Genomic DNA, 14,048 nt, shown 5'->3' on the forward strand with positions numbered 1-14,048 from the left:
TGTAGGTCATCTTGAGGACTGTGGCTGAGGTCAGTGCCTGACTTGCATGCTACTGCACAAAGTGATGGCACTGGCCCCGCCCCTGTCTTTATTTCTGAACAATCGATGCAATCTTGCTTTATGAACAAATATTTCAATTAGTAGTTCTCTTATATTTTGTCAGATTGCTTTATCATGTCACTTGGTGGTTTGAAAGCTAGATTTTTTGAGTGGACTAGCTTAGGCATTGAATAACAACTTTGAATAAAGTGTTTTGCTGGTTTTCATATTGAAGATGGAGTAGGAGAAGAAGAAGTCTCCTCTGCTGTCTGAATTAGAAATGGTAGAACCATGAATCTAGGACTCAAACCCCTGCCTCTCATAACTGATATATTATGTGATCTTGAACAGATCACCTTTTCAACACTGTGCCATATTATCCTTAAGTGTCTGTAGGGGAAATCTCACTCATATGGGTTTATAATCTATAGTGTTACTCCATACAAATATGTTACATAATGCGTAGTGGGGGGAGTCAGGATGCCAATGCCATAATGCGTACTGGGGGAGGCCAGGATGCCAAGTGAGGTGTGGATTTGTTGGGAGGGGGGGCTTTTAGGTGTAGTTTTGGTTTTGGGGTGGGGAGGCGGGAAAGCAAGCATGGGTCTTTTGAGCAGCTAGTGTGTGTTTGGCTCCCCTTGACTCGGTTCTACCAATGAACTCTCCTGCTTCTCTACCTCTTTACAATGTACTAAAACTAAAGACGGGACAGGATGGAATGCGATGGGAAGAGGTGTAGCCTGCTCTCAAATTGCAAACTGCGACACAAGGAAACCTGGACTCAAATCCCAGCGTTCCCATTTCCCCAAATTATATTTTCTTGGTGAAATAATTTTACTACTTTTGGTATGTGGGGGTGTGGGTCTCTAAGAAATATATTTTGGTTCAAAGGAGAGTAATGGCTACTATATATATTTATAATATGTCGTGGTAAAGAGGCTGTATTCAGTTGTGTTGTTTTGGAATACAGTGGCTTCAGCCACTGCGTCATAGTCCAGAGAATTGTACCCGCACCCCGGGCCAAATGTTGCCCGTCTTGTGCTTCACATAGGCCACGTGTCTTTTATGGGTTGTTAGGTAGTTCTTAGGCCATGTCCGACAATTCTTAGGACTGTCCCAAATAATGGTTTATCATTTGTTAGGCCCTGCAACTCGATTTCTTATCCCACTTAAATCGCTGCTGGAGGGATTGCACATCTGCCAGACATGTTGCCAATACTACCCCTTCTGTTCCAGTAGCCCTATAGCTTTTATATCTTTAAAACACCATCCCAGATTTCTTGAGGAAGGAAAATATTATCTTCGAAATCGAGAAATGAGAAGCAAGTGAGGCCTCAGACCCCAATGGAGTAACAGATGACGCAGCCATTCCTTCCTCATGTTCAAATCCATATTGTCCAAATGAGTGTATACGTTTTATGGTTACATACACTTTACTGTTAGGGTCAGTGTTGTGAAAAAGGAAAAGAGAGCCAAGCTCAGTGAGAATGATGTACTCAGTGATTCAGTCATACAACCCTTTTTTCACTGATATGTTTGCCAAATATAAAGAGCTATTGTCATGCTTCTGTTCTCAACTGCTCTCCAAATTGATGCAACACACCCAGAGACCCTCAATGGTGCTATTTATGCCCACCATGTGTATTATGCCTATAGTATATACTAGAAATGATCATTAATAGTGAACATTGTATACGTTTAAAGAGACAGTGTATGATGTTAGTACAATAAAACATTTTTTATAGCTTCTTTGGCCTAGAAGTTCCACCATTTTGTCACTGAAAATGCCCTTTGTCCTTGGTGGGCACAAGAGAATGGCTCGGCCTTTGGACCATTACCGTTTGTGGCCGCACCCCCGGCAGTGTTTATCCGGGGTGCAAATGGCTTTATTTATCCTCAGGAAATTGGCAGCCGTAAGCAGCGGCAATCTCCCAAGGTCAAAAATATATAATGAATCAAAGATGGCCCCTGCCATAGGGATAAAGGACTACGTCCCTTTTCCATTGATACGGCAACGGCCGGAGTGGGGGGTGCAGCGGACCGAAGCATAAAGCTTCAGTCCTGCAGGTGGGTGGGAAGGTAGGGGGTAAAGAAGAGGTTTGGGCTTGGTTTGCGGGGTGAGGGAGTGGCGAGACAACAGGGAGAGGCTCTCTGTTGCCTTCCCACATACAAAAATAAATAATAAAATGGTGCCACTCGAGGAAGGGCCTTTGGTGGCTGGAACAGCATGCACAGAATCTATATTCTCGCTTTCTGTTCCAGCCACCTCATTGACCAATGGTCCTTCTCCAGGTGTGAATGCTTCTTTCATTCTACTTTTGACTATAAAACAATGCTGCAACCCGTCCAGCGCCCATCATTCATAGTATCTGTGCTTTTCCTCTGATTGTATTTCTCTCTGCGGCAGTTTGCATTTCTATAGCAAACACCCACCTGACAATGCAACTGAGCTGAGAGAGAGTGAGAGGGAGAGAGAAACAAAGAGACAAAGACATATGGTGAGACAGAGAGAGAGACAGAGACAGAGAGAGACAGAGAGTGAGAGCTAAGTCAAAATATGGATCACCATTTACTGCTGATGTAAGCATAATTCCCCAAGAGTATTTGAGCAGTGGGGACCAGGAACTCATACAGCCCCGGCTCCACCTTCCTCAAAACCCCTCTCCTAAAACGCTGGATCATGGGCCTATATGCCCATTTTATCCTCCCATCCAGTCTACCTGAATTAGGGCTGATGCCTCATGTTTACTAACATTTTAATGATAGGGTAGGTATTGTGAAAACTAAATGAGCAAGAAGCCCAATGTGAGTATGTTCTTCGCTTTTTAAGCATATAACCCTTTTACTACAGACATATTTTTAAAATATTAAGATCTGTGGTCATTATTTTGTTCCAAAATGTTCTCTGATTTTATTGAAAGAAACCAGGAGGTGTCATTAGTACTATTTGGCCCCTTCCCCTTTCCCAAAGGAATATTTTATTAAAGCCTACAATATGAGCAGACCAGATCATCCATCTTGGAATAAATTCCTTTTTTTTTTTTTTTTTTTTTTTTTTTTATTGATTTGGTTGAAGAATTCAACCTTTCAAACAGATTATTTACATCATCAATAATTCAGCAAAAATTTCATACATTATGAATCCAAAAATAAAAAAAGGATTGGTGTAAAAACGTTAATTTGATATAAAAGATAAAAATGGAAATGATCAAGTACATAGTGTTACAAATGTTACAAATCTTGCATACTCAGCTTAATTGATCAGAGATCACATGATTAACAAATTGGACCAATGCAATTTGAACAGAGGGATTCGCATTGGTCAGAAGGTGATACCAAATTTCTTCGATCGAATGTTCTATGTAAAAATTACATTTTGTGTGGAAGAATTTGTACCTCACATTTTTCAAAGCTGGACACTCCACCACTAAGTGTCTCAATGTCTCAATTGTTTGGTGATTGAGGCAATGTCTACAAAAAGTTTGATCTTGGGGCACCAGATGCCTCCTACCCAGGATCTGTCTCGTTGAACACAAATTTAGCCGGATACGCATCAGCTGGGTTCTCATATAGCTTGAAGGGCATTTGATTAGATATGGTTCTGGGCTGCGCATTTTTTTATGCGAGTGCTTTACTAATTCACAATCCACATATTCTAGGCATTGTTGGCGCGTATTTATCCAGTCATGGTGATACAATTTTAATTTTGCCTTAGTTGGATTCGTCAACAATAATTCTATTGTAATGTCTGCTTTAACTAATATATCTAATACACATTTAGACCATTTTTTTGGGAGTTTCAATTTAGAAGTTATCAAATGGTTAGCTAGCACACACAAAATGTTATGGGATGAGGCACCAATTAAACATTTCCGATAAAGTGAGCAAAATTTCCATAGGACTTGACAAAACATGGAAGTTATTCCCAGTTCATAGCGAATCATTGCAATTGGGGTCGATTGAGGCAGTCTCAACACGCTTTTCCAGAATTGAGATTCAAGCCGGTCCCAAAAGGATCTTAACTTTGGTGCTACGGTCTCAGCTCCATAAATTAGAATTGGAGTCACCTTTTGCTCGAAAAAGGTAATTACGTGAGATAGTGTAAATTTGCCATATTTAAACATTAAAATTTTGGCTTGTGATATTAGCGAACGATTTTTTGCATCAAGTATGACACAATATGTATCGTCATTCAGTGTTCCCGAAAATGGGAGGCCCAGGTATTTGTAGTGAGGCACTACAAGTAGCTCTTGATTGTGTAAGGTCCATGTGAATCTACAGGTTTTTTTGATTACTGATTTGTGGCATACAACAATTTGGGTTTTTCCAAGGTTAATGGTTAAATTATTCTCGAGCACATACTCTTGCAATTTGTTTAACAAGTTTTGAAGACCATAAGGAGAGCATGACAGTAAAACGAGATCGTCGGCATAAAGTAGCCATGTCACTTTCTGGGAACCTAGTTTGGGTGAATCGGAGGTTGTAGTCTCAAATTTCGTGCCAATATCTAACAGAAAGAAATTGAATAGTGTAGCTGCGAGGGTGCACCCTTGCTTTAAGCCCCGCTCTGTTGGGATAATAGCTGTGAGGAGCCCCTCTAGGGATAATCTTACCTGCAAAGAGGTGTGGGAATGGAAAAGTTTTATTAATGTAAGGATTGAAGAAGGACACCCTTGTTGATGAAGTTTTTGAAATAGTAAGTGTCGATCGATAGAATCGAATGCACTGCTAAAGTCAACAAAGGCAATATAAAGATTACGATTTTCGTTCACATATTTATGCTTGATCAAATTAAGTGTAAGCATATTTGGAGCAGTGCCGATTCCTTTAATGAACCCAGACTGGAAAGGATCTCTTTTGAATTTCTGATATGTCCAATCATTGAATTCTCGCAAAATAATCCGACAAAATAGTTTGCCTGGAGCGTCTAATATAGCAATCGGGCGGTAGCTTTGAGGCTGCTGACAATCACCTTTCTTAAATATTGGAATAATTATGGAGTGTCTCCATGTAGCAGGAATAGATTGTATAGCAATAATGTTTTGAAAAATTTGGAATAAAGCATCCGCCCATAAATTCGGATTGCGTTTGAATATTTTATTCGAGAGTCCATCCTGTCCGGGTGCCTTAGATTCGCTCAGTGTTGAGATAATGTACAGTATGTCGCCTTTGGTGAAGTTAAGATGAAATGGCATAATCTCGTCAAAAGGGGGCCCTACAGGTGATGTTGTGGGCCGCGCGTATATTTTAGTAAAATGAGCGATCCAGCTTTTTTCGGATACATTATGCGACTGTATTAATGTTTGAGGGTTAGATGAGACTAAGTTTAGTGTGGACCACATTTGAGCTGTGTTTTGGTTCCGGGTCATGGATAGCATGTTCTCTCCATCTTTCTGATAGAGATTTGCCCGGTAGTGGCGTATCCAGTTTCGATATTTTGTTTTAAGGCGGGTCAGGACTGGAATTCTATATTTGATAGGTAGGAGATTAGCTTTTCGTTTTTGTGTGCGAAACTCAGTCTTTTTCTTTTTTACCATTATATCAAATGCGTGATTTCTCAAGGCGGTTTGTCGTTTAGGATAATGATTCCTTGGGACGAAGTCCTGCATAAGATCATAGTAGCAAACGTTTGGATAAGTGCTACTTAGTCATGAGTGGGTGAATGCTGCTGCTAATGAGCTGGTATAACGTTGTATTGTTGAGTCATGCCATTTGATTCGATTTAATTGAGAATTTGTGCTCAGCACTTCAGGATAAGCAGCTGCATGCTTTAATGGTTTTGCCACGGAGATTGTCCATCGACCAGATAAAAGTAGGTGGTCGCTGTCGCTGCGAGGCAAAACCTTAAAGGTTACTCCACTCATGAACAACTTTGTGTCAACATATATATAATCAATGATAGCTCTTCGTGTACCTCTTTGCCACGTGTGACTTGGTGGAACATCTCTTTCACAAGCTCCGTTTAGCATACAAAAACCCCGTGAGGACATCAAGTCTTCCCATTGAATACGTCTAGAATTTTCTGATGGAATACGTGCGGAAAAAAGATGCACATTAAGATCTCCAGCAATTATGGTGTGTACTATTTCTGGTGTCATTACAATATAATCTAACATACAAATCATTTCTTTAAAAAAAGTTTCATCTGAGATGTTGACATGATTCCAATATATATTGATTAAAGCATATAACGTTGAGCAAACAGAAATAATGGTTAGTTGCATAAACGCGTTTGAAGAATAAGTTGACATAAATTCAATGGAATGGCTAATTTTGATGGCAGTTAAAAGGCCAGACATCGGTCTGCCTTTTTCGGCACGTATAGCCGGAGTAAAGTGTATGGTATATCCTTGCCAAATTGGGGAGTTGGTGAGCATGGTTTCTTGCAACATAATTATATCAAACTGGTTAAGATCAGAGCTATAATTGTTAAACAAGTGAGAGCGACCGCAAGAGTTCCAAGAGGCAAGGAGGATTAACTTGTCAGGCAGGTGTTGGCTTAGTTAATTATTTGACACACAGCTACATTTACAGTTGCATTGAGGTACACATTCACCATTTCTCGAGTTAGCCACTATATCGACCTCCAGTGTAGGGCCCTTGTGGGGTTCATTCGTCAATGTCAAGTTAGGGGTGATCAAAAAGCCCATATCAAAAAGTTGATTTTTTGCAGACCATATTATGTTGCGAACTAAACGAGATCGTAATTTAATGCGACTGATTGTTAGAATGTTTTTTTCAATAAATTCAACTTGTTCAATATCGGCTGAACTCACGTCCTCAAGCTCATCTATGTCAGAGAAGATGTCAAGAATACTCTTACGATTTAGAAGAAATTGTGGATGAGGGGCTGGACGACATCCAATGGTCAGTGAGTTCAGATTATTATCTTTTGCTGGGGGTATGGATTGTTTTTTCTCTGGGGCAGATACTTGTTGAGTTTTGACTATTGGTTGTGCTATAGTCTTCGATTGGGTTTTGGGCAGTAGTGCTCGAACCATTTCGGCGATTTCTAGCCCATAACTCTCTGGAGAGTTATCCGCAAATTTGCTTTTTTGATTTGGATTGCCATCTCTTCTAGCTTCTTCGCTAGGAGGAATTACTTTGGAGGTAACAGCCTTATAACAATCGTTTAGATCATGTATGATGTCTTCATTAGGAATGGTTTCAAGAGTCGCATATGGTTCAAGGGTTCTTTGTCTGGCTCTCAATGTGGGAGCTTGCACAAAGTTAGCCATATAAGCTTCAACCGCCTTTTTGATTTCTGCTTCCCTAGAGGATTGTTCATTAGAAGCAGTTGAATTAGTATGCTCTTTGGAGGAAACAATCTCGAGCATAGGGGGGAACGCCGATTCAATGGGTATCAGAGGGTCATGGCCCTCAATGGCTTCCACTAATCCATCTAAGGGTGAATGAGGTAAAGCGTTAGATGGATAGTTTTCATTTCCTCCTCTCTCTCGTCGCTTTTGGTTCAAAAGTTCATATTTTTTTGTAATGGCAATAGTTTAGTTTAGTTTAGTTTATTATTTATAATGCGCAGTTATACCCAGGGGTATCAGGGCGCAGCATGTACAAGAATATGCGAAACTTGGTTACAAGGTGTAAAAAGTACAAATTGGCGTAGGGAGAATGTACAGAACAGCAGAGAAAACAATAAATATATACAATATATACACAATAGGAGTGGCAAGCATACAAGTGCGGATCACATGGGGAGTAACCTTGGCATTTAGTTGTCTGGGAGGTCCTTCATTTTCAGCCATGAGATGACCTTAGAGCGGAAGTTCAGGTAGGGCATGTCTGCTCTAAAGTTAGGGGGCAAAGAGTTCCAAAGTTTGGCTGCTTTTACCGGGAAGCTGTTACCTCCTATGGTGGCAAGTTTATAATTTGGGATAGAGAGGCAGTCTTTGTAAGCCGTTCTGAGGGGTCTCGCGGAAATTTGTCTCTGGAACCTGTTGATCAGGTAGATCGGGGCGGCATTGTTAAGGGATTTGTAGGTGAGTGAAGCCGTTTTTAGGAGAATTTTATCTCTGGTGGAGAGCCAATTGTTCTGTTGACTGAGTCCTGATATATGCTCTCTTCTGGGGATACCTAGAGCTGCTCTCAGGGCATTATTCTGGAGAGTTTGTATCTTGCTAGTGGTAGCCATGGAGGATCCCAGGTAAAGGGCATTACAGTAGTCAAGGCGGGATAGTATAAGGGCTCTAGCGATTGTAAGACAGCTGGTATCTGACAGAAATGGTTTAGCTGAGCGGATAAGTTTGCACGTGTATGCAGATGAGGATGCCAGTGAACTCAATTGTCTTTTGAAGGAGAGGGTAGAGTCTAAGTAGAAGCCCAGAGTTTTAACCTCCTGTCCAACTTTAATGTTGTTCCCATCTATCTTGAAAGAGTTGTAGGCCGGGCTAAGTTTCCTTAGACTGTGTGTTGTGCCCATGATGATAAGCTCTGTTTTCTCATCATTCAGGCATAGTCCGTGGGTGGCCATCCATGCCTGGATGATGATGTACACCCTATTTAGCAAGGCCAAATCCTTTCCATAATCTCCAGAAAGCGGAAGGAGGATCTGAGTATCATCTGCATAATTGGTGTAGGTGATACCAAGATGATCCAAATAATCGAAAAGGGGCTTGGTAAATATGTTGTACAGTGTAGGGGAGACGCAGGAGCCTTGTGGTACACCACAGGTGATGGGTATGGGATCTGCTGCAGCTGTGGGCGAGAAGACCCTCATAGTCCTACCGTTAAGGAATGAGGTGATCCAAGAGATGGCCTCGGGCGAGAAGTGTGCTGCTGTGTGGAGATGTGAGCATAGGACAGAATGGTCGACCAGATCGAAAGCAGCAGAAAGGTCAAGGAGGAGGAGCAAGGCAACTTGTCCTTTGTCCCTGAGTGTGTCAATCTGAGCTTTCAAGTCGATGAGTGCAGTCTCAGTCCCGTGTAGTGGGCGGAATCCTGATTGTCTGGATCCTAACAGGTGGTGTTCTTCGAGGTGTCTCTGTATTTGAACGTAGGCGACCTTGTCCAGGATTTTTAGTAAAAAGGGAACAGTTGTTATAGGTCGGTAATTGGTAGGTATGGCTGGGTCAAGAGTGGGTTTTTTCAGTAATGGAAGTACCCAGGATTGTTTTAGATTCATGGGGATGGAGCCAGTGGTGAAAGAGGCGTTGATCAGTTTCGTAATGAAGGGTGAAAGATCACGAGCAGCGTCTTTGATAAGCTGTGCTGGGCAAAGGTCTCCCTGGCAGTTAGAGGGTTTCAAGGACAGGATAATTTTTTCTATGTCGAGAGTATTGACTTTTGAAAATTTGAAGCGGGTGGGGTCTGTGGTTGCGCTCTTGTCTGGTCTCCTAGAGGGGGGCAAGTCTTTTAAGGTCGCTTTTTTGCTAGAGATTTTAGTTTGGAGGGTCTTGATCTTATTGGCCAGGGCATTCTGAATTTCTGAGCACCAGTTTTTATCTTTGGTGCAGGTATCAATGGGTAGTATGGGGGTTTCGACTTCTTTAAGAATGGAAAAGAGTTCTTTCATATTGGACTTGGCAGATGATATGCGAGAGTCAAAGGAAGTTCGTTTGGCTATATAAATTTCTTTTTTGTAGAGTGCAGTTATTTTAGATAGATTGAGTTTGTTAGCAGCTGAAGGACATTTTTTCCAAGTAGTCTCACAGTTTCTCTTTTGTTGCCTCAAATTTTTGAGGAATGGTGTATACCATTTGTTGAGGTGTGATTTCTGTTTGCTGGGTCTGAGTTTGAGAGGGGCGATAAGGTCCAGTGCTGTTGCCATGGCTTTATTATATTCCTCCACTAGGATCTCTGGGTCTGTGTTGTCCGGAAGTGGACAACTTGCTATTTTTTTTGTTTTTTTGTTGTCTTGGGGTGGTAAGTGCATTAATGAACTGTTTTGCGGAGTTCGAGGCGTCCCCTTTTCTCGATTTTATGTTTTTAGATTTCTTTTTTTCTGGGACTACAATTGTTTTTTGAGGTGGTTTACCTAAAACTTGACTTATAGGTTGGGGAACAGGCGTTCCTCCCTTAGCAGGTTTAGCAAAGATAGTGTAAATAGATTTATTGCTTGATTCTACACTGGGTGGTAGAGAGTTCGATTCTTCAGGCACAGAAGCCATTGGGTCAAATATGATCTTTTGGAAAAAAGGTACTGCATAAGTGATATCATGAGTCTCTGCATTAAAGCGAGACTCGTCTCGATTGTGACCAGCATCAATAGGGGATAGTGCCTTGTCGTGGTGTTTAATTCTGATGGGAGAGGTGGATTTAGACTCAACCGCATGAATGTCTTTTAAGTTAGACACTTGAGCAACAGTAGCTTGCCATGCCATAATAGACGTGATCTGGGCACTTTGTGTGTTTAACTTTTCATTAAGTGATTCGAACAGTTTCACCAGTGTGTTCATAGTTGTGTTCATAGCTTCCAATGCTAAGCCCACAATTCTGTTACTCATTTGGGGGGACTGCGAATCTCTAAGTGCGGTTTTTCTGATTTGGGATTCTCTATTTAGTATGTGCCTTGGGGTGGGATCTAGAAATGACGGGGAGGAGCTAGGCTCTTCCATGCTAATATTAGAAAACATTTTTGGAGAGAATGATAATTTTTCTGAGATAGTTTGTACTGAATAACTAGTGTGCATAGAGTCTAAATCAATTACCACTAAATCGGTTTTGTCGTTGTTGAGGTTTTTGTGATCCGGAGGCTGATCACTTATTGAAGTTGAAGTTATGGCATTAGAGGTAATATTATTTGAACCAGCCAAAAACAGCATTTCACACTCAGGCGTTTGAAGAGACAGATCAGTTAACTCTGCGGTTTTTGGATAAACAACTCCTGCGACATCATGTCTTTTTCCCGCCTGATTAGCAGGGTATAACAGGTTCATTCCTCTTGTTGACTGGCACGGAGGATTACAAGAGTCCACCATGGCTAAATTCGTCGATGGGTTCGCTGGGGGTGGCTGTTTTGGGGTGGAGCTATTTCGAGAGAAAAAGCTTTTTAATGAGTTAGTCCTATCTTTAGATTTCAAAGGGTTAAATTCGTCTGTTACAGATTTTACTGGCATTCCAGTCCGTAGAGAATAGGGTAACTGAGTCATTTTTGGGCGGGGATAGGATCTAGCAACTCAGTAATTACAGGTTAGCTGAGGGGGTAAGTGAACACAGTAGGTGAACACGATCAGTACAGCAACAATAATATGCAAAATCGCTAGAAGCCGCTACGAGCGCGAGTGCGAGCTGCGCCGCGGCGAAGCGGCAAAGCGGGACTCACCGGGACTCGCTCGGGTGCGCGCGCGCGGTGCGCGCGGCCAGGGTCTTAAATAGGCCCGCCTCCAGCAGGAATCAACACAAGGCCTAGGTAGACATAAACAAGGTTTAAGTATAATATAGTCCGCCTTGTATAAAGTTTATGTTATGCAGGAACGTCAGGTTCACCTGCTGGGCGTTGAAGTTTTCAGCAATCCAAAAGTCCAAAAGTCCAAGATCCAAGAGTAGAGTGAACTGCAGCAGCATGCAGCATGCAGCGTGTAGCGGCAAAGCGGGACTCACCGGGACTCGCTCGGGTGCGCGCGCGCGGTGCGCGCGGCCAGGGTCTTAAATAGGCCCGCCTCCAGCAGGAATCAACACAAGGCCTAGGTAGACATAAACAAGGTTTAAGTATAATATAGTCCGCCTTGTATAAAGTTTATGTTATGCAGGAACGTCAGGTTCACCTGCTGGGCGTTGAAGTTTTCAGCAATCCAAAAGTCCAAAAGTCCAAGATCCAAGAGTAGAGTGAACTGCAGCAGCATGCAGCATGCAGCGTGTAGCGGCAAAGCGGGACTCACCGGGACTCGCTCGGGTGCGCGCGCGCGGTGCGCGCGGCCAGGGTCTTAAATAGGCCCGCCTCCAGCAGGAATCAACACAAGGCCTGCTGGGCGTTGAAGTTTTCAGCAATCCAAAAGTCCAAAAGTCCAAGATCCAAGAGTAGAGTGAACTGCAGCAGCATGCAGCATGCAGCGTGTAGCGGCAAAGCGGGACTCACCCGAAAAAGAATGTATGTGGTGATTCTTGGCTCTGATAATGTTATTTGTTCAATAAGACAAGCCTAATATGTTTATTATGACTAGAATATATAATGGAAATTATCCTTAGAAATGAACATTGTACACTTTTAAAGAGAGACAGTTTTCAATGGAAGTATAAGTAAATGCATTCCTTTTAAAAAGAAATAGCTTCCATTGCTGAGAATACTTACAATTTTGTCTCTCAAAATGTCCTTCTTTCTTGGAAAGGTCACAGAGAGGCCATGCTTAATTTTGTGTGCTGGCCACTGATTGCAAAAGCACCTGTAGACTGCAGTCTGGTGTTTTGGTCCTTTACAAGGTCTGTTAAAATCCCAGGACCCTCCACGGAGCCCATCCATGCCTCAGTCCTGTCACCCCATGTGGACAAGGCGCCCTCAGAGAGATGGTAGCGTTCTTGCAGGACTTGCACAATGAGAACACATGTCTCCAAACAGGTGGCTGGCCCCGACCTGGGGTTCTCCCTCTTACTATCATCATTACATCTGTGTTTCTCAACTGATCGAGCGGCCCTCTGCCATGGTGTAGGTTGCTCCATCAAACGTGCACCTCAAAATGCATCTCTCAGGTAGGGAGTGAGTGAGAAAGAGAGAGAGAGAAAGAGAGAGAGAGAGAGAGAGAGAGAGAGAGAGAGAGAGAGAGATGAAGGTGGGGCGAGAGAGAGAGAGAGAGAGATGAGGGCCGTGAGAGAGAGAGAGAGAGACATAGGGTGAGCCAGAGAGGGACAGAGAAAGGAAGACAGAGCTAGGTCAGTATATGTGTCACCTGGTACAGCTGTTTTATATATAATTCTCTAAGGATATTTGAGCACTGTGTACCGGGAAAGCACACGTCCCTGCTCACCCACTCACCCCCCTCATCTTCTAAAATGTGGGCTCGTTTGGACATTCTGTGTCTATGTTATCCTCATCCCCAAATGTTGTGTCTGCCCAAATGAGTGTATATGGTACATGATTCCAAATAATTAATTGGCAACTAACCCAGTATGATTATTTACTTTGTGGTTCAACCATAAAACCTTTTAATAACAGATATATTTGTGAAATATAACAAATGTGTGGTCTCTCTTCTGTTCCCAAAATGTTCTTTGATGGTATGCAGAACAACCAGGAACCCTCATTGATGCTATCTGTCCCCTTCCCCTTTCTCATAGGACCGTGTTTCCAAAAAGGTACATTATGAGCATCCCAGAACCTCCATCTTGGAATGATAATAATTCCAAAAATAATGTATAAGGTTATTCTAGGTTCTAATAATGTGATTTGCTCAGAGGACAAGTTATGACTAAAATGTATGTTGAAAGTGATCAACAAAAATGAACATTATAAACTTTCTTAAAGGGTACAGTTTACAAAGTCACACTCAGATGAATCTGTTTCGTCTATGAGCACCACGGCTATGTTTACTATTGTATGCTGGTTGCTGTTTTCACAAGCATTCATATTGAACAAACACTGCAACACAGCATGCCCAGTTGTAGACATTGCATCCTGGTCCTTTGGCCCCTTAAAAGGTTAGTCCGAACCCCACCATCCTCCGACAGAGTCTATCCATGTCCCGCTCACCTACCCTACCACTCATGGATGATGTGCACTTGGCAAGATGACGGCATTCGTGAAGTACACATGTGATGGCAATGTAGGTTACTAATACAAGGGCTGACCTCAGCTCTGGGGATGCCTTTGTCTTTACTCCTCTCATTCTACTTTTGACAATACAAAAGCACAGTGCACACTCATCCCCTAGCCCCTTTAAGGTCTCTCCTAAGGTTTATGTTTTTCCTAGGTCACTCTGCTTTCAGCAATGTCTGAGGTGGCTCTTGACAGTACACTCCTGGCATAAAGCCAAATAATCAACACCTGGCATAAAGCCCAAAGAATCGACTCCTGGCACGAAGCCCAAGGAATCAGCTCCTGGCATAAAGCCCAAAGAATCGAC

This window comes from Ambystoma mexicanum, chromosome 10, assembly GCF_040938575.1.
Source record: "Ambystoma mexicanum isolate Mex_15411 chromosome 10, UKY_AmexF1_1, whole genome shotgun sequence".
Taxonomy (NCBI): domain Eukaryota; kingdom Metazoa; phylum Chordata; class Amphibia; order Caudata; family Ambystomatidae; genus Ambystoma; species Ambystoma mexicanum.